The following is a 22550-nucleotide window of genomic DNA, read 5'->3' as shown; positions in this document are numbered from 1 at the left end:
ACAGCTTTTAAAGCGAGAGATACACGAGCAATTATGTATTGGCAACGCACATTGGCTGAAAATTGGCTGTCACTAATTTACAACTCAAATTGTCTCCAATTTTTCAATTGGCAATGAAGTTGCTCGAATGGAACACTGCTCTATTTTCAGCAATTCATTTGGCAATTTCCGGTGTGTGTGTGTGTGTGTGTGTGTGTGTGTGTGTGTGTGTGTGTGTGTGTGTGTGTGTGTGTGTGTGTGTGTGCGCCACAGCCTCCCTCCAGGGCTTCAATTAGGCAATACACTACCACATAATGTCATCTCCAATCCTGACCAATGATCTTTATTTCCACCTTCCTAACCCAATCCCCTTGCTGACTTCAGTTTTTCCTACACTGCTCTCTCTCTCCCTATCTCTCTCGATCCTTTCCTTTTTTGTATACAGAGGCAAGGCTCATGGAAGAGCTGGTACACTGAACAAACCAGCATGTAACAGGACAAAAGGAACAGTAGAGATTGGTTGGGGTGAGGCAGTTGAAAGGACCAACAGATAGAGGGAGACTTGGACAAATGATGTAGACAAGGGTAGAAAATAAAAGATCATGGTTTTGGATTGGGGATGATCTGATTAGATATAATTTCATTCATTCTTTTGCTGAATTTAACCTTACTCCTGTAGAAAAAAGAAAACACCTGGTTTCACATTCAATTTTTGCTAATAATGAATGCAGGAAGTATGGCTACAGACAGTGGAGTGAATGAGCCAACTTTGCAATGGATCAACTTTTTTCTTGTTAGAAAATGTTTATGAAAGTATCCCTCAAATTTGCATTTCCTGGTGCAATGTCCACACTCACTAGAGTTTTAAAAGAAATCATCAAATGTCGACAGCAAGATCTGTAAAAAAAAAAAAAAAAACTGGAATCCTGCAAGATATTCCAAACATTTATATTGTCGTGTCCAGGGCTGATTAACATCGGCCACTGAACAGATGGACCGAAATGCTTTTACTGCCTTTGACACATCAATTAATGGTGGCTTTGAACGGGAATCCCAGGAAGTAAAAGAGAACCTTAGCTCCTTTAAAATGGGGTTTATTTCCTGAACAAAACGAAGAGTGGAAACTTGATCCAATGGAGGAATTCAATGATGGGATGGGAGGGAACTAGTGAAGAAACACGTAATCAATAAATAATTATATACAAGAGAATAAAAATAACTCCAAAGGTGCAACCTACCAGACTCAAGCACAGAAGTGGGTTGAGGGAGATGAGCAAAGCGGGTGAGGCCTTGTGTCTTTGTGGAGACGTCAACGGGGGCACTAAAGCAGACACAACCCCACAACCTAGCAGGCAGGGATGAACAGGAGGAGGGGAAGAAGCAGGCAGATGGACAGGATGACGAGGCAACCAAGAACCAGGGACGATGAATATGGACCAGGGTGAAGGCAGGAACACTAGCAGGCAAGCAGGATCACGGAGAAAAACAGGATCACAGGATAAGTCAAGACCACGGGCAAAGGCTGGCATGTTCCTCCCAGGCTATTCACCCACTCCTTTTCCCTCAAAACCTCAGCAAAATTCCCCTCCCGAGGAGATCTAAACTACTCCCACCCAGGGCGACGAAAGGTCTGCCCCCTGGGAGGCGATCATAACTCCGCTTCTCGGGAAACTATCATAACTCTGCCCTCTCGGGAGACGGCTGGAGCCGAGTCTTGGGCGAGCAGAGCGGACACCATGGAGAGTGCGTTGATTGGGCCAGACCAATCCACACCCTCCACATGTCTCTTAGTTCTCACACCAGTAGGTTATTTCTCTCACGCGTTCTTTTCTCAGCAATTTATATTTTATTTTTCTCTCTTGAATGCAGAATCACCATCAATAAAGATGGCATCAATGATTGGCGGCATTGCGGTGGCCCAAGTCCTCTGGAGCAGCAACCACTAATAACGCACCTTCACAGTTTCTCTTGCACCACCCGCATTTCATGCACCCACCGCATGCTTTACAGTCACCCACCTTAAACACCCCCAGTATTTCTCCCCTCGACCCGTCCTTTTAGTGTTTGGGTCACGGAAGCACGAAGGCTTCCGCCCAGTGAGCAAAAGGCTGTAACCCTCACACTTTCTCTATCTTCTTTACTTTTATCCCTCCATTGATGGTTTGATTGGGTGCCCATGTTGGGTATAGCCGTAAGGCATAGGATTAAGTCTGCATCTCGTCCATTCCCCTTTGCTGTATATATCGTGGCACTCTTTATTGCCTGCAACTGACTGTATATGGTGGGCTCCCTTCTTTGCATTCATTTGTACATTTGTTTTTTGATTGATTTGATTGATTTGATGCACATTAAAGTCGTTGAGTTCCCTCACCACAATGCATGCATGATCCCACATTACACATTCATACTTGGTTATTTTGTAAATTATGAATTCCCTCTTGTTGAACTTCCTTTTCAATCTGTCTGTGTTTGTTTTTTCCTCCATTGGTCCAGCACTGTTCACACATTATGTTAGACTACAACAAAAACAACAACAACAGGCATTTTAAGGCCATTTTCACTGCGAGAGCAGGGGTTAGCCTTGCGGGCCCCATGACAATCTTCTCCATTTTGCCCTATTTTCTACATCTCCCTTTGTTAACCCCCTTGCCCGCATTTCTTCTTCCACCACCTTCAGCCAAATCTTTCTCGGTCTTCCCCGTCCTCTACTTCCTTCCACATCAATTTCCATCACTCTTCTCAACCAGTCACTTTCATCCTTCCTCAACATGTGACCAAACCATCTCAACCTTTTTCTCTTCACAGCATCCATCACAGGCTATATTCCCATCATATTTCGCAATTCATCATTTGTCTTCCTCTCTCTCAACGACACCCCACACATCCACCGAACCATTCACATTTCCACCCTTTCCAGCCTTCGTTGCTGCACAATGTTCATTACCCATGTCTCGCTCCCATAAATCATAACACTTCTCACACGTGCAGCATACACCTTTCCCTTCAGCTTCAACGACACTCCCCTCCTCGTCAGCACGCCACTCAGTTCCCGAAACTTCTTCCATGCACATCTCACTCCAGCAACCGTTGCCGATTCTGATCCACCTTCTCCATTCAGCATGTCTCCTAGGTAGCAAAATGTTTTCACACCTTCCAGCTTCACGCCGTCTCCAAGATCCAACTCAACATTTCCTCCATCTGCAGCTCCCACTGTGCACACCTTACACTTGAATGTAGCTGCCACACTGGTGAATGACACTCTCAGACCACTACATTTTTTATAAACCCACTCAGCACACATTGTACATTGAACGGAGTTAACTCTGAGACCATTCCAGCACACAGCACACGACCACTTCCCAGTTCTTTCCACCTCACCACATGCTTTACCACTTGCCATCACCTTCGTTTTTCCGATATTCACCTTCAGCCCTTTTGTCTCCATACATTCCTTACACTTGTTCATCTTCTCCTTCAGTCCATCCATACTTTCCGCAATTAACACCAGATCATCTGCATACAACAACTCCCACGCTAAACCCTCCTATACATTCCGAACCAGCACCTCCATCACAGCTACAAATAGTAGTGGACTTAGTAGTGACCACTGATGCACTCCCACCTTCACCTCAAATTCACCACTGTTCCCGCCCTTCGTCCATACAGCTGTGCACTATTCTGATCAACCATTCCTCCACTCCTAGCTTCCTCAATGTCCATGTCACTAGTTCGCATGGAACCCTATTGAATGCTTTCTCCAGATCAACAAACCCAAGAAACAACTTCTTCCTCTTCTCCATGTACTTCTCCTGCAACTGCCTTACAATAAATCTGCGTCTGTCGTTCCTCTTCCTGGCATAAATCCAAACTGCATTTAGTCGATCTTCACTTTCTTCCTTATCCTCCTCTCCAACACATTTTCCAATACCTTCATTCCATGCTCCAATAACTTTATCGCTCGATACGAGACACAGTCCAGAGGGTCACCTTTCCCCTTGTATGGAGGAGCAAGGGTACTCAGTTCCCAATCCACTGGAATGCGGCCTTCTTTCACCACCAGATTACAGATCTCTTTCATTCTCTTCACACCCCAACTTCCCGCTGCCTTCAACATATCTCCCACAACTCCCGTCGGCCCTCCCGCTTTTCTACTCTTCCTTGCTTTTATCGCTTCCTCAATTACCTTTTCTGTAATCTTCTCTGCCGGCCCTAAAAGTGGGTTACTCTCTATGTTGCCATCCCATTCATTATCTGCATTAAACAGCATTTCCATAAATCTCTTCCATCTTCCTTTAATTCCATCTGGGTCCACAACGATTTGTCCCACTTCATCCTTCAAGCAACTCACCCCCATCACATCACACCTCTCTTTCGCTATCTGCTTTGCAATCCTGAATACCGCTCTCTGACCCTCTTCCGAATTCAAGCGTTCTCCAAACATTTTCCTATTATATGCCTCCTGCACCTTTGCTACCTCTTTCTTTGCAGCCTTCTTGGCTGCCTTATAACTTTCATGCTCTGCCTTTTCTGCCCCCATACCCTTCACCTTCTGCCACTCCTTGAACTTCTTCCTCTTCTCGTCAATCCCCTTTCCAACTTCATCATCCCACCACCATGTTTCCGAGTGACTCGGTGGTCCTTTTGTTCATCCACATACCATACCTCACCAATGGCTCCCAACAGACTATCTTTCATTAACATCCAACCACTTTCAAGCTCAACCACATCATCCTCTACCATATTATGTTAGACTGAGAGGTTATAATTTCCCACTTGATTAACACATATTCAAGTCCAGTGTGCATCAGCGGTAAGCTCTGCCACCCCAATTAAGATCCAATTAAGACAAGATTGGTGAATAACTGAGGGTGATTCTCCCGATTGGAAATCCATTTCACTCAAGCTCTTGGGTCTAACAATCTGCCATGATCTTTCCTGGGAAACCACATTTCCAAGCTAGCCTCCAAAGCCAGTCGCCGACTGGGCATCCTCCGTCAAGTGAAGTCCTTCCTTGGCACGCCTGAGCTCCTCACCACATACAAGGCTTTCATCTGCAGCTCAATGGCATACTGCTCTCCCCTCTGGGCTGGTGCTCCTGCCTCACACCTAGCTCGGCTTCACACTGTTGAAACCAAAGCTATTAGAATCATTGGAATTTCCCACGATGAAGCTGATTGTGAGGGCCTTTCACTCATTCACCGCAAGCAGGGAGGTGGTCTTTCTGTCTTCCACCTATTCCTCTCCGGCCTTGCTCCCCCAGCTCTCTCTGTGCTCTGTCCCCCAAATATTCCTACAGGTAGCCCAAGATCTGCCAGCAACCCTCTTAGGGTGACATTGCCAAAATCAAGACTCTCTGCTCACCTTCCCTCTTTTAATGCTCTTTACTCCCGCCTCTGGAACAAACTCCCTCACTCTCTTCAATCCCACTCTTCCCTCCAGGTCTTTAAATCAGCTGTTCACCACCATCTCTTATCTTCCCCCATCCAAATCCTTGATTTTTTTTCTACCCCCGTTAATTCACCCCAGATCCACTTTTTTGAAATACCGACTTCTTTCCTGGAAGTCCGAGCAGTGTCCACGTGTTGTTTTTTTTTTTTACCTCTCCCACCCCCCGCCCTTCCCATGCCTCCTCCCCCCATGCCCTCTCCCTCCCACAGATCTCCCGATTTCCCTGCTCTTCATCTTGTTCTCCCGCTCCCTTTATCATATGTTTTACTAGCTGAGGTACCCGGCTTCGCCCGGGTTGAATAAGAATAATACAAATATATGCTGAAAAGAACATGTATAGTTTCGAGCAATATCACAGTACATTTGCTACATGACGTTTTTTCAATTTTCAATTTCTCAAAACCTCTGGGTATACAACATTTCTGGTTTTCTTACTTGGTGCCAAGACATAAAGATTGCTTGGTTTTCCAACCCTCGAGCAGCCCACGTACAGCTGGCCATGGGCAAACACTTGTTCTGTGAAGTTCAGGCCTACAACCTTCATTGATTGCCCCTGCGCCCTGTTGATGGACAGAGCAAAACATAGCCTGATGGGGAACTGAATCCTCTTGAAGGAGAATGGAAGGTCAGGTGGAATAAGTGGTATCCTTGGAATGAATACTTTCTCTCCTCTGTATTGTCCTGAGAGGATGGTTGCCTCTAGGACATGCGGCATCATTTGCTGGATTGTCAATCGTGTTCCATTACGCAGCTTTGGTGGATCAAGATTCCTTAGAAGCATGATTGGTGCTCCCACCTTGAGAATCAACCTGTGTGTTGGGAGTCCTTGAGGCTGACGACTGTTGAGAAACTCAGTTGGGAGGTTTACTGCCTGATCTTCATGTCACTTTGGCAAGAGAATCATAATTTCTTTCATGACCGGGCAGCGAACGTCATTATGTGCGACATTACGTCACTCCTACGGACGTGAAAACATTTGTTTTCCTTAAAAATATATTTAAAATAAATAAAATAGTACATAAATTAACAATAAAAGAAGCTACAAAACAATTTAAAATACAATAAAAAGCACATTTAAAAGAAGCTACAAAACAATTTAAAATACAATAAAAAGCACATTAAAAATATATAAATATGTACGTACAGTATACTGTACGTACGCGCAACTGCTGATTCTCATTCAAAACAGAGGCGACGTACAGTATTCCTTTACTGTGTGTGTGTTAGCCATGGGTCCGAAGAAGGATAATGCTAGTGTTTCCAAGCGTAATGTGGTTACGATGGACGATAAGGTAAATCTGATTGAAAGGTATGGAAAAGGTGGAAAAGTGTCGGTGATAGCGCGTATACCTTATCGCGAATCGGAACCGCAATGCGGCATGGGATCGGAAAGGGGCAATAGCGCCGCCACAAACTACACCATGGAATTGCAGCTGGCCCGGTTTTTTAAACCATTGATATTAAAATAAAAAGTAGCCTATAACCACCGGAATTTTATGCTGATTCCGAATCTGTGTCTAAAACTTTTCTCCGATGTGTAGTTCTTGAGGTATAAGTGGACATCCAGACAGACACACACACACACACACACACACACACACAGACACTCCTCCTTTATTTATATAGATGTTTTATGTGTAAGTTTGTCTTTTTTGCGATCAATGTTAGCTCTTACACGAGCCTCGATCTTGTATACAAGATTAAAAATAAAAATAAAAAAAGCAACTTTTAAGGCCTGAATCCTATTCAGGTTCCTCCTGATGACTCCATTTTGCTCTTTGCTTAATCACGTTCTTTGTGATGATTCCTATACAATATTTGGGCTTCCATTTGTTTTTACTTAATATTTTTTGCTCTCCGAGGAGCATTTCCATATTTCAGGGGGAGGGGAGCACACAGACAGCATTAGCCTATTATACACACTCTTTAGAGTAGTATCAAATTCCAAAATCATCATATTTATTAACAACAAATATATCGCAGAATATTGCTTCACAGGAAAGAAAAATATATTTCGGGAGTGAACGAGGCAGACCAGTCATGCTGCACACCAGTCTGTTACCTATACACCACCCAGGTTACTTTTCTTTGTGTGATTGTAAAAATACCTATATGTTTTGATTAATTTGAAGCAACTTAAATTACTTTTTTTTTTCTCTGAGGAGCGTTTCCTTGTTTCAGGGTGGGGCAGACAAATAGCATTAGCCTAATATATAAACACATATACACATTTATAGATGGTAATTTATGCTTTTCTAATACAGGCAAGAGCAAGCATAACCTGACATTTTTGGTGTAACGCCTAAAACGTCAGCTTCTCCTAGGTTCCCACAGCGGTTACCACACCTCAATCAACCTCCTATTGATTTCATATATTATTCTGCCTGTACAGTGATGAAAACAATGAACCCTAATCTTCATCGGCAAGACAAGTTATTCATTCTGTGATTTTATTTTGGAGCTGATTTAAGCTTGAATACAATGTCGTAGCTAATCTGGCAGTGTGTTATTAAATTAGCTGGGCCGACATTCAAACCCAGGCTAGACAGATTAAAGGTAAATGTGCATACCTCAAAACCATCCTGCCAGCCCAGTCAAAGTACTGATACTCATTTCCTATGAGGTTTGGGGACGGGTACAAGGTTCTAACCAGGCATTGCATCATTGTCAAAAGCTAGGACAAATTTCTATTATATGTGCTTCTTACACAGGTATGGATCCACCCACCATTGGAGCTTTGGAATGTGGGTTATATATACCACCCACACTTTATCTAGAAAAGTCAAGAATCAATGAAGCTAATTATAACATTTACAGCATGCCCGAGGCCAAGCTTCGGGAATAAATAAAAAAAACCTATGGATACTCCAAGACATGTACTTAAAGTGGCACTATTTCCCAATTCTAGTTCATCATTAATTACATGTAGTTAAAGATCATAAATCCTGATAATAAATGTCAAAATGAGCTGAGTAGGAGTAGAGAGTTTATTTTAAAATTTTCATTCATTTGCTTGCCAAGAACTCTCACATGTAACACATGTAACACATGTAACTCTCACATGTAACACATCACATGTAACATTACATCTCACATGTAATGGTAGATTTGTCGCCTTATTTCTGGGCCAAACTGTTGCTTTATCGTATTATTCTGCAGTTAGACAGTGAATGTTATTAATATAAATACATCGGATATGGGATTGTTGGTGTTATATTCTGCAAACACAAGGACGGATTTCCAAACTAGCCCAATTGCTAAACAACCCATTTTCATTGTTGCATTCAGTCAATGTTCCAACAGTGTTTCATGCTGAGCAGTTCAAGTGTAAAACCATGATAAATCCCTTTTCAGTTGTATTAGAATAAGCCATTTCCCTTCCTTATAAATATTTTAAAACAGTTTGTGAGGATAACAGATTGGTTGGTTTAGAGCATAGTTGCAAAGCTTAGTGGGTCATCAATTTTGCAAGAACATTAAAAAAAAAAATAACACCTTTAGAGGCCATTTTTCCCCGCAAAGCGGGGGTTGGCCTTTTTCGGGAGCCGTGGTTGTTGTTGTTTTTCGGTCCCCCTTTTGAAGCAATGTTTTACGGCCGGATGCCCTTCCTGACGCCAACCCTTTTTGCCGCCTTTAACGACAAACAGGGAATTACCAGTGAGCTGGTACTCAATTAGCCGACCTCGGAAGGATGACAGGCTGAGTCAACCCCCCTGGTGTTAATTCAGCGATTGACCGGGATTCGAACCCAGGATCCTAGGATCCTAAGCCGGCACCCTAGCCGCTAGCCCAACACCAGGGTTTTTTGCAATTTTGCAAAATTTGCACCAGGCAATTTTGCAAGAACATAATAGCAATAAAATGGGCCCCTGAAATTGGTCCCCGAAATGGGCCCCCAAATTTAGAAATATGCAAACATGAAAACTTATATTTATGTCGTTGCTATACAACTTTCATGATGGTTACATCTTGGAGAAGATCAAGGAGACATACATTCATCTTACAGTTGTTGTATTTTAATTATAAATATAAAGATGTACTAAGAGGCAAAGGAATACGGGACGACCCATCACAAGGTAAATTCATGAGAAAAACCTGGCTTAGACCTCAATAACAACAAGAGTAAAGTTAGGTCAATGTGACCTCTCCTTCTCCCTCCCCACCCCAAGTAGTAGAGGAAATGAGCCTGAAAAATTCATTTTGAAAATCATTTCATGTTAAACGCAGGCATCCACTGGAAACAGGTAGGGCATGGGGTGGTGCATCGGGGGAGGGTGGATGCCAGCTGATATTTTCCCGAAAAGGGTCATTTTAAACCGTTTTTTTTGCTAAATCAGTATTTCCGAAGTGTTGAAAAAGAGAAGAGATGTTTGTAACAATATCCCTTTTATTTGCCCAGCCATTTTACTCTACATGGGGTTTTTATACATCATTTTGTTGCTGATGATATTGCCTACAAAATGCATCTCAGTATTTTTAAAAATATATATAATTAAGGGGTTACCATGTCACAGTGGGGGTCAAAGGTCAAACTATGGCAAAAATATATAATTTTCTCACACTTTCTAATAGATAGGCAAAATGCCATATAAAACTAAATTTACTGGTTCTAATTGCTTTTATTTATCAATCCTCACATAGAAGAGCAGTTTTTAATGAGGGAAGATTGATGTAATACCCCTCTGTGGGCCATTAGTGAAGGGTGAAAATTTACCTTTTCTTCAAAAATACATAGAAATTGTGAAAAAACCTCTGTTTTGTATTTACCGGTACATGGAATTGTTACGTGTGATGTTATAGCATACAGCATGCATTGGAAAATGTCTCCAAACCACCATGGTCAAGATTCCTAGTATTGTTTGAGACTCCATCAAAGAAGAAGTCCTCAAGGCTGGTGAAACAGGAGCATCCCTAGTTGAAACATTTGTCTCCACTCGCCTTATTGAGAAGTCAACAGACTTTCATGCTACATTATCTAGGAACAAAACACCATCAATAAGCAGGATGTACAAAGTAAGCATTCAACCAAGTGGAGCTGGCAAACAGAAAGAGATCAAAGCTGACAGGAATCTAATCCAAAGACTGTTTGTGGCAGCACAGGGAGGGATAGATGTAGACCTGAATAACATCCTGAGGCATGAGCTTTCATCAGTCCCACGTGCACTAGCAGACACCAATGGGAAACTCCATTCTACCGACAAGTCCCAGCTTCAAGAAATGCTGACCAAGGACATAGAAGTGTCAAAAAACCTTCCCAAGAGCACAGCAAAAACCTGCTTGATCATTGACGGCCCTGCACTGATACAAGCAATCGGCAAGCCTGAGAAATCAGAGACTTTTGGAGATCTGAGCAATGTATTCTGTACCAGTGTCTTAAACCGCTTTGGTCCCATGTACTCCAGGGTTGATGTTGTGTTCGATCGGTATCAGGAGGTCTCCATCAAGTCTGGCACAAGGGAAAAAAGAGCCGGCAAAACCCGCCCAATCAGACGTGTCATCAGTTCGAAGGACGTGAAGCTCCCCTCCAACTTCAACTCATTCCTCAGCCTCTCTGCCAACAAGGCTGACTTGGCAGCATTTCTTTCCGGATCTCTCATAGAGATGGCGGACAAGGAGCTACAGCCAACATATGAATTAGTTGTTGCCGGCGGGTTTGAGGATTTGAGGAGGGTATGGATTTCTACCGGCAGGAGCACCAACTCCATGAAGAGGCGGACACCAGGATCATCCTGCATGCCAGGGATGCGACACTACAGGGCTACCAGAGATGTGTCCTTCAATGCCGAGACACAGATGTCCTGGTTGTGGCACTGGGCCTGCGAGATCACCTATCTCCAGAGGTGTGGTTCAGTTCAGGATTGAAATCCAAACGTCCCTTCATCCCCATCCATCAGATCTCACTACCAGAAGACCAAATTCAGACAATTATTGCATTCCATGCACTAACAGGTTGTGACACAGTCAGCCAGTTCACCGGTATAGGGAAGAAGACTGCGTTGAAAGTGTTCACTGAAGAGTCGGCATGCCTCCAGAAGATGGGGTCTAAAAACATCAGTGACCAATTGATCCAAGACGCTGAGACGTTTGTGTGCAAACTGTACCTAAAAACCACCCCTCTTACGGCAATTGATCAAGTTCGCCGAGAAATGTTCCTTCAAGGAAAGCGTTCGCTTGATGCTCTTCCCCCCTCCAAGGATGCACTGGAAATGCATATTCGTCGAGCAAACTACCAATGCCTTGTCTGGAAGGAGTCACTAAGCCCAGTGCAAGATCTGCCTGATCCAACAACCAGTGGATGGAAGAATGATAGTAGTGGAAACCTCGTTCCCAATTTGATGACCCTGAGCCCTCTTCCAAAAGCTTGCAAGGAGCTTGTGAGCTGCTTTTGCACATCTGGTTGTGGAAAAAGATGCAGCTGTTTCCGTGCAGGACAAAAGACCTGCATTAGTGCTTGCACTTGTAGGGGATCATGCACCAATTCACAGGATGATGATGAAGATGTGTAGGTAGTCGGAGCCCCGGTTCAAACTATGTTATCCGTAGGTTGTTGGCAAACAAAATAAAGTCTCAAACAATACTAGGAATCTTGACCATGGTGGTTTGGAGACATTTTCCAATGCATACTGTATTACTGTATGCTATAACATCACACTTAACAATTCCATGTACCGGTAAATACAAAACAGAGGTTTTTTTCACAATTTCTATGTACTTTTGAAGAAAAGGTTAATTTTCACCCTTCACTAATTGCCCACAGAGGGGTATTACATCAATCTTCCCTCACTAAAAACTGCTCTTCTATGTGAGGATTGATAAATAAAAGCAATTAGAACCAGTAAATTTAGTTTTATATGGCATTTTGCCTATCTATTAGAAAGTGTGAGAAAATTATATATATTTTGCCATAGGTTGACCTTTGACCCCCACTTTAACCATGGTAACCCCTTAATTATATATATATTTTAAAATACTGAGATGCATTTTGTAGGCAATATCATCAGCAACAAAATGATGTATAAAAACACCATGTAGAGTAAAATGGCCGGGCAAATAAATGGGATATTGTTACAAACATCTCTTCTCTTTTTCAACACTTCGGAAATACTGATTTAGCAAAAAAGGGGTTAAAAATGACCCTTTTCGGGAAAATCTCCCCCGGCATCCACCCTCCCCCAATGCACCACCACATGCCCTAACTCTTCCCACTGGATGCCTGTCTCTAACATGAAATGATTTTCAAATCAATTTCTAAGCCACTTTTTCACTTTCGTTTCCTCTACTAAAAGGCTATAATCTCCTCAATGTTGATTATCTTGAATGTCTGCACCAGATGACCCTCCACCCTAGGATTCAAAAGAGGGTTGGAAAATTCAAATGAAAAGACGTTGATTATATCGAAAAATATTACCAATGTATGTACACATGGAAAAGGGGTGGGGGTAGTTCGTATTCAAGTGGAAGTGGAAAAAGGAAGTTGAGGAGGCGACAGGGAAGGGATTATGTGTTGGGGACTCTCACTTTGGAATCAACTACCGAGTTCAATCATTTGGTCTTGTCACGTGCGGAATAAACTTTGGAACCATCTGTTCAGAGTGATGGGATTAAGGGGAGAGCATACACCAGAGACTGACTTCACTGGCACCCCATTGGTCTTGGGACAGGGAGACATGTTGGAGAGCTTGCTTCGATATGAGCTTCATACATTCTTTTCTGCTCTGAGACAAATTTATTGTGGGCGTAGCGGAGTGATCGAAGGTTTTTCTACATTGAGTTTGTCTTCAAACTTGCTAAAGTGAGCTGCTTGGAAGCAACTGCCTTGCCGCAAGCCTCTGTGCACTCAGGACAAGAGGGTGGCAGGAGAGCAGCTGGTGGGTGGGATGAACCTTTGCTTTAGAGAGAACAAGCATTTGCGAAAGTATTCTCAGGAGAAATCGACATCAGGTACAGAGGAGATTACAGGCCAAATTTGAGTGGATTAACAGATCGAAGACTTTGTCGCTCGGCCTGTTTAAATTGCCAGACTCTTCGGTGCTTGGGTACCTTTCTGTTTACGGCCAATGGAATAGCAACCTCAATGAAAACATGATAAGGAAAGACAATTGTGGTGGGAGAAGAGCAGCGGAGCTTAAGAGTAAAGTTGGTCATCACCAAAGTAAAATAGCTTCATGGTAAAATTGAAACTGTTATTGCTTCATGAAAATATATCAATCTGAAAGTTTCCATTAAAAAAAAAAAGTTCACCAGAGGTCAAATCAAAGGTCAAAGATATCCTGAAAGGTCAAATCAAAAGGATTTGTATCCTTGAGGAAAACAACCCGACACCAAAACAATCCCTCCACTACCATGGCCACACGGACCCAATAAAAGATGCACTTGCTTCATTTATCCTTCAAGCTATGTATGCCAAAATAGTCTTATGAAGACTTTTCATTCATGTTTCAGCTTCAGTAAGTTCCCCCTCAAAAGATAGGCCTTTTGGTGTTAGAACATACAATAGCCACTCAGAATATACTTTAAGGTGATTATAGAGTTGGCCAAAGTATTTTGTAGCATGAGCCAATGGTGGGCAGGTGCATTGTCATGGATGAGACGAGCAGACCTTTGGCAAGTATTATTCTTCGCTTCTTCTTGATATCCCCCTCTTGATTCCCCCTTCTTACAACAGGCCAGCATGCTATTCTTTCATGATTTTAGCATTATAGGGCTTATCTATCTATAATTCCACTAATCTCTGTGTGTGTGTGTGTCTGTGTGTGTGTGTTTGTCTGTGACCGCTGTTTCTCGACAACTACCGGTCCGATATACTTGAAACTTGCCAGGTATATTGCTGGGGACCCGAGGATGTGCCTTTTCAAGGTTTCATATTAATCGGAGAAGTAGTTACCGAGCTATGGCGATTTAGCCGTTCGCCGTTCGCTTTGGCTTTGCGAATGGACCAAACCATTTCATGTAAATAGAGGGGGGGGGGGGGGGTTCTGTGGTCGTTGCGAATGGACCAAACCATTTCATGTAAATAGAGGGGGGGGGTTCTGTGGTCGTTACTGCCACGTGGTTTCAAAGGTTTTTTTTTTGTTGTTGTTGTTTGCACGCATGCTTTTTTGCACGCACGTACGGGCACCCACGTACGGGCACGTCCTAGTAATCAATAAGCAGCACAAACAATAAATCACAAAAAGAGCGAATCTGGTCAAAAGGGTCGAGTACAAACTAGGAATGCCCACTGCATAAAGTCTTCCTTGCTATCAGGATCTTAGTAGTAATTCTGTGTTTCAACAGAAGATATCAAACAAGAACAAAATTCTGCTGGATTTGTATTATAAACAGGAAAAAAAAATCACAACTGAGGCAAACTATTGTGGTGATCCTGAGTGCTGTAGTTTCTTGGATCCATCTTGCAGGCATAATGGACAGAATCAAATGATGTTGAATGATTGAAATAACTACGTTGTTGTATATATATATATATATATATATATATATATATATATATATATATATATATATATATATATACAATATACATGTTGAATTATATATATCAGCTGTTATATATATCAGCATAAGTAACAATTTCTGCTCCAATTTCATACGCCTTCGTTCAACAATTTTGCATCAACAAAAATGAATACTGGCCAATTGTTTGCAGATTCATGGCATTTGATGGTCTTCCAGACCTGGTAATCATCTTCAAGAGGCTCACCAACAAGTTTGAACTTACTGACCCATTTTGACCATTTTCGAAAGACATCTTCGAACTACATCAGCTACCATGGATTAATATACATGCTCACCGTTGGTGTCAAATTTGCAAAAATATCTAACGAATAATGATATCTTTTACAAAATCCATAACGTCAGGTGTGCAGTTTAAAATTATATCTGAAACACAAGACAAAGCAAAATTACTAAAATGTATTGATGCGAATGATAAGCATAAATAAAGGTTTATTTTAAGCCAAAACCAATGGTTCTCTGGTACAGGTCAATTCCTTCAAGATATATATATATACAGACTTGGCATTTAATATGGAATATTTTTTTTGTGGGGTGAACTTACTTTTCAAGATGACTTAGAACCAAAAGTTCATTGGAATTATGTTGAAATTTTTCTAGATTTTGTTAATGTGACCTTTAAAAGAAACAAAAACCACATTTGACATTTCAAAGCAAATAAATTGATCCTTGAAAGTGATGTAAACTGATATCGAACTCAAATCACGGACAGTACTGTGTTAAACTTCTGTACGTTTTCCAGAAGTATCTCTTTATTTTGCACATGAGCCAAATTTTCTTTCAACAAAAACAAAAGCTAAATTATGACTGGGATTACGGACAGTAAAATTACAGTTCAGTACTTCGTGTAACCCCCACGAGCATTCAGGAGAGCACATACACGTCGAGGCATGCTGTTCACGAGATTTGCCAAGGTATGGACAGGAATTACTTGCCATGCAGTGACAATAGCCTGCTGCAATTGATGCACAGAGGTCGGCTGCTGGTCCAAGTGGTCGATTTGACGCGTTAATTCTGCCCACAAGTTCTCTATCGGATTCATATCCGGGGACATGGCAGGCCACTCCATATGCTCTACACCACGGTCAGCAAGAAAGTGTTGGATCATGCGAGCACGATGAGGCCGTGCATTGTCATCTTGGAAGACAAAGTTTCCTGGAAAGGCTGCATGAGCAAATGGAAGCAATGTTTCTTCCAGAATGGCCCTGTGCTTGAACAGGGTTCCATTTGGCCCTTCAGGTTTCCATTCAGAACAACCAGGTCAGTTTTGCCCCCTGCATGAAAAGCAGCCCAAACGGTCACCCCACCACCTCCAGCTTGGACTCTTGGCACTATACAATCTTCGTTGTGGGCTTCATGCACTTGTCTGCGCACTCGGACGCGGCCATCTTGACGATAGACCAGAAATCTAGACTCGTCACTGAAGGTCACGTGATTCCAGTGTCCTGGCTGCCATTGACGGTGCTCTCTGGCCCACTGCAATCGGCGCTGGCTGTGTTGTCTGGCTCAGGCGTGGCTTTCTCAGGGGATGCCTGGCACGATAGCCTGCTTGAACCAGTCGTTGGTTGACTAGCCTTCTGGATACAGGCACATTTGTCAGTTGCTGCCACTCAGCCAAAAGCCGATTAGCTGCCTTGGTACGGCCATTGCAGACTAACCGGTGCAGCTGGCGATCATCTCTCCTTGTGGTTCTGCATGGACGTCCTGGCCTCGGTATTGGAGTACAGACACCCCTCTGAGCATTTCGTTTCAGGATCTTTGACACCTGACCTTGAGTGATGCCATACTGCCGAGCAATAGCACGTTGTTTCATGCCAGAATTTCATAAAGCCACCACTCCATGACAAACAGCATTGTCAAGTTGACGGACCATCTCCAGAGGAAGCGGCAATAACTTTTGTAGACGTGCAGCAGTCGTTTTCCACTAATACAGAACGCAACAACCCTTGTATACCCGATTGTGAAGCCAATCGTCAAATGTACCTGTCCTTACATTTTGTCATGCCACCTGTGATATAATCCTGTTATTGACTTCTTGCTGCGAAAGACAATCAGTGACATGGTTCTTTCAACAAAGACATCACCGAAGGGTAAAAGAAACTCACCAGATTGATATACTGAGTTCAGAAAGTAAACCCAAGTCAAGAAAGAAAAAAAAATCCATATTAAATGCCAAGTCTGTATATAGTCATGTGAAAAGTAAGTACAACCCATGTAAAGTTTTGACTTTTTCAACATATTTCAACATACAGCTATTTGATCTTCATTTCAACAATATTGATAGATAAAGGTGATATAATATAACAAATATCATGAAACATTTACATTTTGTAGTCCATTGTATAATTTAAATAAATATAAATGCAAATTTCGCATGTGGAAAAAGTATGTACACCCCTACATTTACCACTACTTCTAATGCCTAAAATTAGAATCAGGTGCACCAGCTCAGGTGCAAATGATTAGAACATCGTTAGAGAGGATCTTGAAGGAACCTGTCTTATTTAATCCTCAGACATTTAGTTTGGTTTGCTCTTTGTTGTTGAAGTGTGGGCGTCACCATGCTTAGATCAAAAGAGCTCTCTGAGGCCTTCAGAAAGAAGGTTATAAATGCCTACGAGTCTGGGAAGGGATTTAAAAAGATCTCCAAACAATTTGAAATCAATCATTCGACTGCCCGGAAGATCATTTACAAGTGGAGAAAATTCCAAACAACTGCCAACTTGTTCAGGCCATGCCGCCCCAGCGAGTTCAGCCCGAGAGCAGACCGCAAGATGCTGAAAGAAGTCTCTACGAACCCCAGAATGTCATCACGGATCTACAGGTAGCTCTTGCCACTGTTGATGTCAAAGTGCACGAGTCTACCATTAGAATGAGGCTGCACAAATTTGATCTACATGGGAGGTGTGCCAGGAGGAAACCTTTGCTGCTCAGAAAGAACATCGGGGCAAGACTAAAGTTTGCCAATGAACACCGAGGAAAAGACCAGCACTTCTGAAACAATGTGCTCTGGACAGATGAGTCAAAGGTAGAGCTATTTGGCCACAGTACCAGAAGACATGTTTGGCGAAAACCAAAGACAGCATTTGACCACAAGAACCTGATACCAACTGTAAAGCATGGTGGTGGATATATTATGGTTTGGGGCAGCTTTGCTGCATCAGGGGCTGGTCAGCTCACCATCATAGAATCCACTATGAATTCTTCATTGTACCAGATGGTGCTTGAGGATAATGTGAGGCCACCTGTCGGAAAGTTGAAGCTCAACCGAAGGTGGATCTTGCAACATGACAACGACCCTAATCATACCAGTAAATCCACCAAGGAATGGCTGAAAAGAAAGAAATGGAGGGTTCTGGATGGCCAAGTCAAAGCCCGGATCTAAATCCCATCGAGATGATGTGGGGGGATTTGAAACGAGCTGTGCATGCAAGAAACCCCTCAAACATCGCACAGCTGAAAGAATTCTGCATGGAGGAGTGGGCAAAAATTTCTCCCAGTTGATGTCAGAGACTGGTACACAGTTATAAGAAACGCCTACTTGAGGTTGTTTCTGCCAAAGGGGGCAATACACCTATTAGAGCCAAGGGTGTACTTACTTTATCACATGCGAAATTTGCATTTATGTTTATTTAAATTATACAATGGACTACAAGATGTAAATGTTTCATGATATTTGTTATATTATATCACGTTTATCTATCAATATTGTTGAAATTAAAATCAAATAGCTCTATGTTGAAATATGTTGAAAAAGTCAAAACTTTACATGGGGTGTACTTACTTTTTCACATGACTGTATATACTAGCAGAAGTGCCCGGTGTTGCCGGGCGGTGGAGGGGGAGGAGGGGGGAGGGAAGGGGAGGGGAGGAGGGGGGAGGGAAGGGGAGGGGAGGAGGGGGGAGGGAAGGGGATGGGAGGAGGGGTGGGGGCGGAGGGGGGAGGTGGAAGGGGGAAGGGGGAGGGAGGAGGGGCAGGGGAGGGGAAGGGGAGGCAGTTGGGGTAGGGGAGGGGTTGGGGAGGGAAGAGAGGAAGGGAGAGGGGAGGGGGATGTGGGGAGAGGGGGACTATTTTTTTTTTTGTTGCCTAAAACACTCCCAGGCACTCACTGATGAACCTCTGAAAGTTTGACGAATATCAGTTCATCCATCTCTGAGAATAATGGAGACACACAGACAGACAGACACACAGACACACACACACAGACAGATATCTCTCTTATATAGTAGATATATATGTATATATGGAAACAAAGTGTTAGGACACACGAGTAGGATATTTGGCCAGTTGTGTACCTGCACATTGTTACCTTGATAACACAAGACTCTGTGGTGTAATGTTTGGAGAACCTGCTCTGAGTCTGCGAAGTCAGCAGTTCGAACCCTGACCGATTCATGCAAAAGTCTTGAAAAATGATGTGTGTTACTTCCTTGCTTGACACTCAGCATTTGAAAAGGAAAGAGCATGGACAAAACCACAGGTTGGAATCCTAGAGAAGGCTTGATGGACCTAATGACTTAATCCTCCTGCATCCAAGTTTCTTGTAACTATTACATTAATCGAATCACATCCACATCCCCTTTTTATGAATACATTAAGTCGCAAATTAAATCTCTCGGCAGAGAATTTGGTCCTGGTACGATCACAGAATGGCCAACTCTTTTCTGGAGATACTGTAGAGTCTTTAACATTAACCAACTAATTGCAGATGGGGCAGCTGGCTTTATGTCCCGATCCAAATAGTGTTCCGAGATATTGTCCTCCCTTGATGGCATCTCATCAGAGCGGTCAGTCATATTTAAAAAAGATGGGGCTGAGAATCAAACACAAACTAGACAATCAAATTGTGACCACCCCAAGATCCATCAGTGGTGCATTGACTGCTTGGATGTTGGATCTCCAAGATTACGATGAAATTTTTAGTGCTTCACGTTGTATTTTAAGAGTCTTGGTAATTCTTCACTTGAAGGCACAGCCCGATGTTACACACGTATAGATTATTGCAAGGTTGTTGAAATTGAAGACTGGAGTCGGCCATGCATGCCTTATTCACATGCAGCCAATGTAGGCCTATATCCCAGAGGCTTTGGCTGATAATCAAGTCCTGCAACATTTAAATTCATGATCGACCGCAGGTGTTAGTTTTGGAGTGTCACATGGCGTGGGATGTGTTGTAGGAAGACCTGTCCAAGTTGCACACAAGGACAGTAGAGTGGGCACAATATGGAGGCCATTAAATGTTTTTCGACATCTTCCATATCTTTGCTTTAATTGGCTATTGTATGTTTTTCACATCACAGACAGACGTCTTCATCCTGGTCCAGTTATGTTCGACAATCTGGATCTCTTTGCTTTTAAAATTGAATCCATTGGAAGACTATTCACATTATTATATGTGCTTTCTATAAAGATTTGCAAATTAGATCATATTATTTTTCATATTACAGATATGCAGGGATATGTGCTCCTTAAGCATGTTAATAATTCCATATTATTTCATGGCAGCGAGTGGTTACTGAGCAGTATTCGGATATAGTCCCTTAGGGCCCTTAGGGATATTTTGGTTCAAATTCTTCCAAAAGCATCAAATTTGGCGCAGATGTTGCCCATGCCATACTCTTTCGATTTTTGACGGGCGCCAAGGGCGGTATGATCCGGGGACCATACCGGTCCATCCCGCCATGTCACCTGACCTATGACGTCATAATTAGGATATGCATCCAATCACATGGCGTACTATAAGTGGTCAAAGTTCAAAATGAATCGATCGAAAAATGAAGGCAGGGATCCATTTTTAAGGTTTTCATAAAATCCAATATGGCCGCCAGGTCACATGACCTATGACGTCATATTTATGACATGTATACAATCATGTATACATGAACCCGGATCATGATCGCACAAAAATTAAACACAAGGATATGGCATACAGTTCATAAAACATCAAAACCCGTACCTTTGTAATTAGACTGATGAACTGCATATGCCTGAAAATTAGGAAATAGACATGTAAATATTTCCTCTAATTGTCAAAAATAAGGTCAGAGTTCGATTACCCAACCCAGAAACATAAAATGGTAAACCTCGCGTAAATCTTGACAAAATACTCAAAAACCGACATGTTTGACTCAAAAATGACCTTTAAGATGACCTTGAGGGTTGACCTTGACCTCGAATCATCAAAAAAACATCATAATTAGATTCCTCGACCTCGAAAACCCCTGAAAAGTGGTATCATACATGATTCCAACCCTTTTGGTTATTTAACTGATTTTCCTCTAATCCGGGTGGCGGCCATTTAGTATTTCGCCAATATGGGGCCCCAGGGGGGGGGGGGGGGCGCCCGTCTTGGCGCCCGTCAAAAATCGAAAGAGTATGGCATGGGCAACATCTGGGCCAAATTTGGTGCTTTTGGAAGAATTTGAACCAAACGGCCCCAAAATATCCCTAAGGGCCCCGACTAATAGCCATGTTGGCATATTCACCTTTGAGATGGCTTGCCTCATTTTGCTTTAGACTTCCATGCCCATCAGACTCAACCATAACTGGCGGCCGTTTCAGTACTCATTATCATCGTTCAGATACATCATGTGACTGTGGGTTAGCATCAGATCTCGCAGTGGCGTGACTGTGCAGCTAATGCAGTGCTCCCTTTAGGTGAGGGCTGAAATTTGGAATTTGGCCATGGTGTCATGGAATCTCGCCTACTCTTCGCAAAGGACACCATAGGATCTTTAATGTCCACCAACTAATGCTGGCAGACGGCACACCCCGTTTAGCCTTGCTGACGAGACACCAGGATGACCGCTAATACCTGGGCCGACGTTTGAACCCAGGTTAGACAGCTTTGAGGTGAGTTGCACGTACCTAGTTCAATAAGGGGTAAGGTAGGCTGCACTGCATATTGGAGTAAGCTGGATCAAATCTGCAAGTGGATGTTAAATATCATGTTATCTTTTGCAAAAGTAGGCCTAATTTGGACAGTACAATGAACGCATTTCTTCAAAGGACTGGGAGTGTGTTTGCATAGGTGTGGTAACCGCTGTGGGAAAAAGGAGAAGCAACATTTTGGGCAAAAGCCAATCGAACAAGTAGGACTTTTCCTTTGATGAAACGTCGCTCATCTCCGAAACGTTGCTTCCTCAAACATTTCTCGGACATGCATTTACCGATGTTGATCAAACTTTGGACACATATAATGAATGATGACTTACATAATTATGCAAGTCATTTATTTTCGAGATCAGATCCAAGATGACCGACTGGCAGCCATTTTGTTACTTCAATGTGTCTCCAACCATTTATTGAACATGTATGGTCCAATTTTGTTCAAACTTGGCAGAAGCAGAGTACATGATGGCATACACATGCACCTCAGTTTATATTTAGATCTGATCAAAGATAGCCGACTGGTCGACGGGCGGTCATTTTAGTTGTAAACTAGAACGGCACTCGGTAGAGTGCATACCTCCGCCAGGCTGAACAGTTTATGTTTTGTATCCACTGATGGGCCGGATTCGGACCTGAACCAAAATCTGATCGGCTTGTTCTTGATGTCTTGTCACATAACCAACTCGTCCACCAAGTTTAGTCATAACTCGTCCATAAC

This window comes from Myxine glutinosa, chromosome 1 (assembly GCF_964187855.1).
Source record: "Myxine glutinosa chromosome 1, kmMyxGlut1.1, whole genome shotgun sequence".
Taxonomy (NCBI): domain Eukaryota; kingdom Metazoa; phylum Chordata; class Myxini; order Myxiniformes; family Myxinidae; genus Myxine; species Myxine glutinosa.
Note: the sequence above shows the minus strand (reverse complement) of the source record.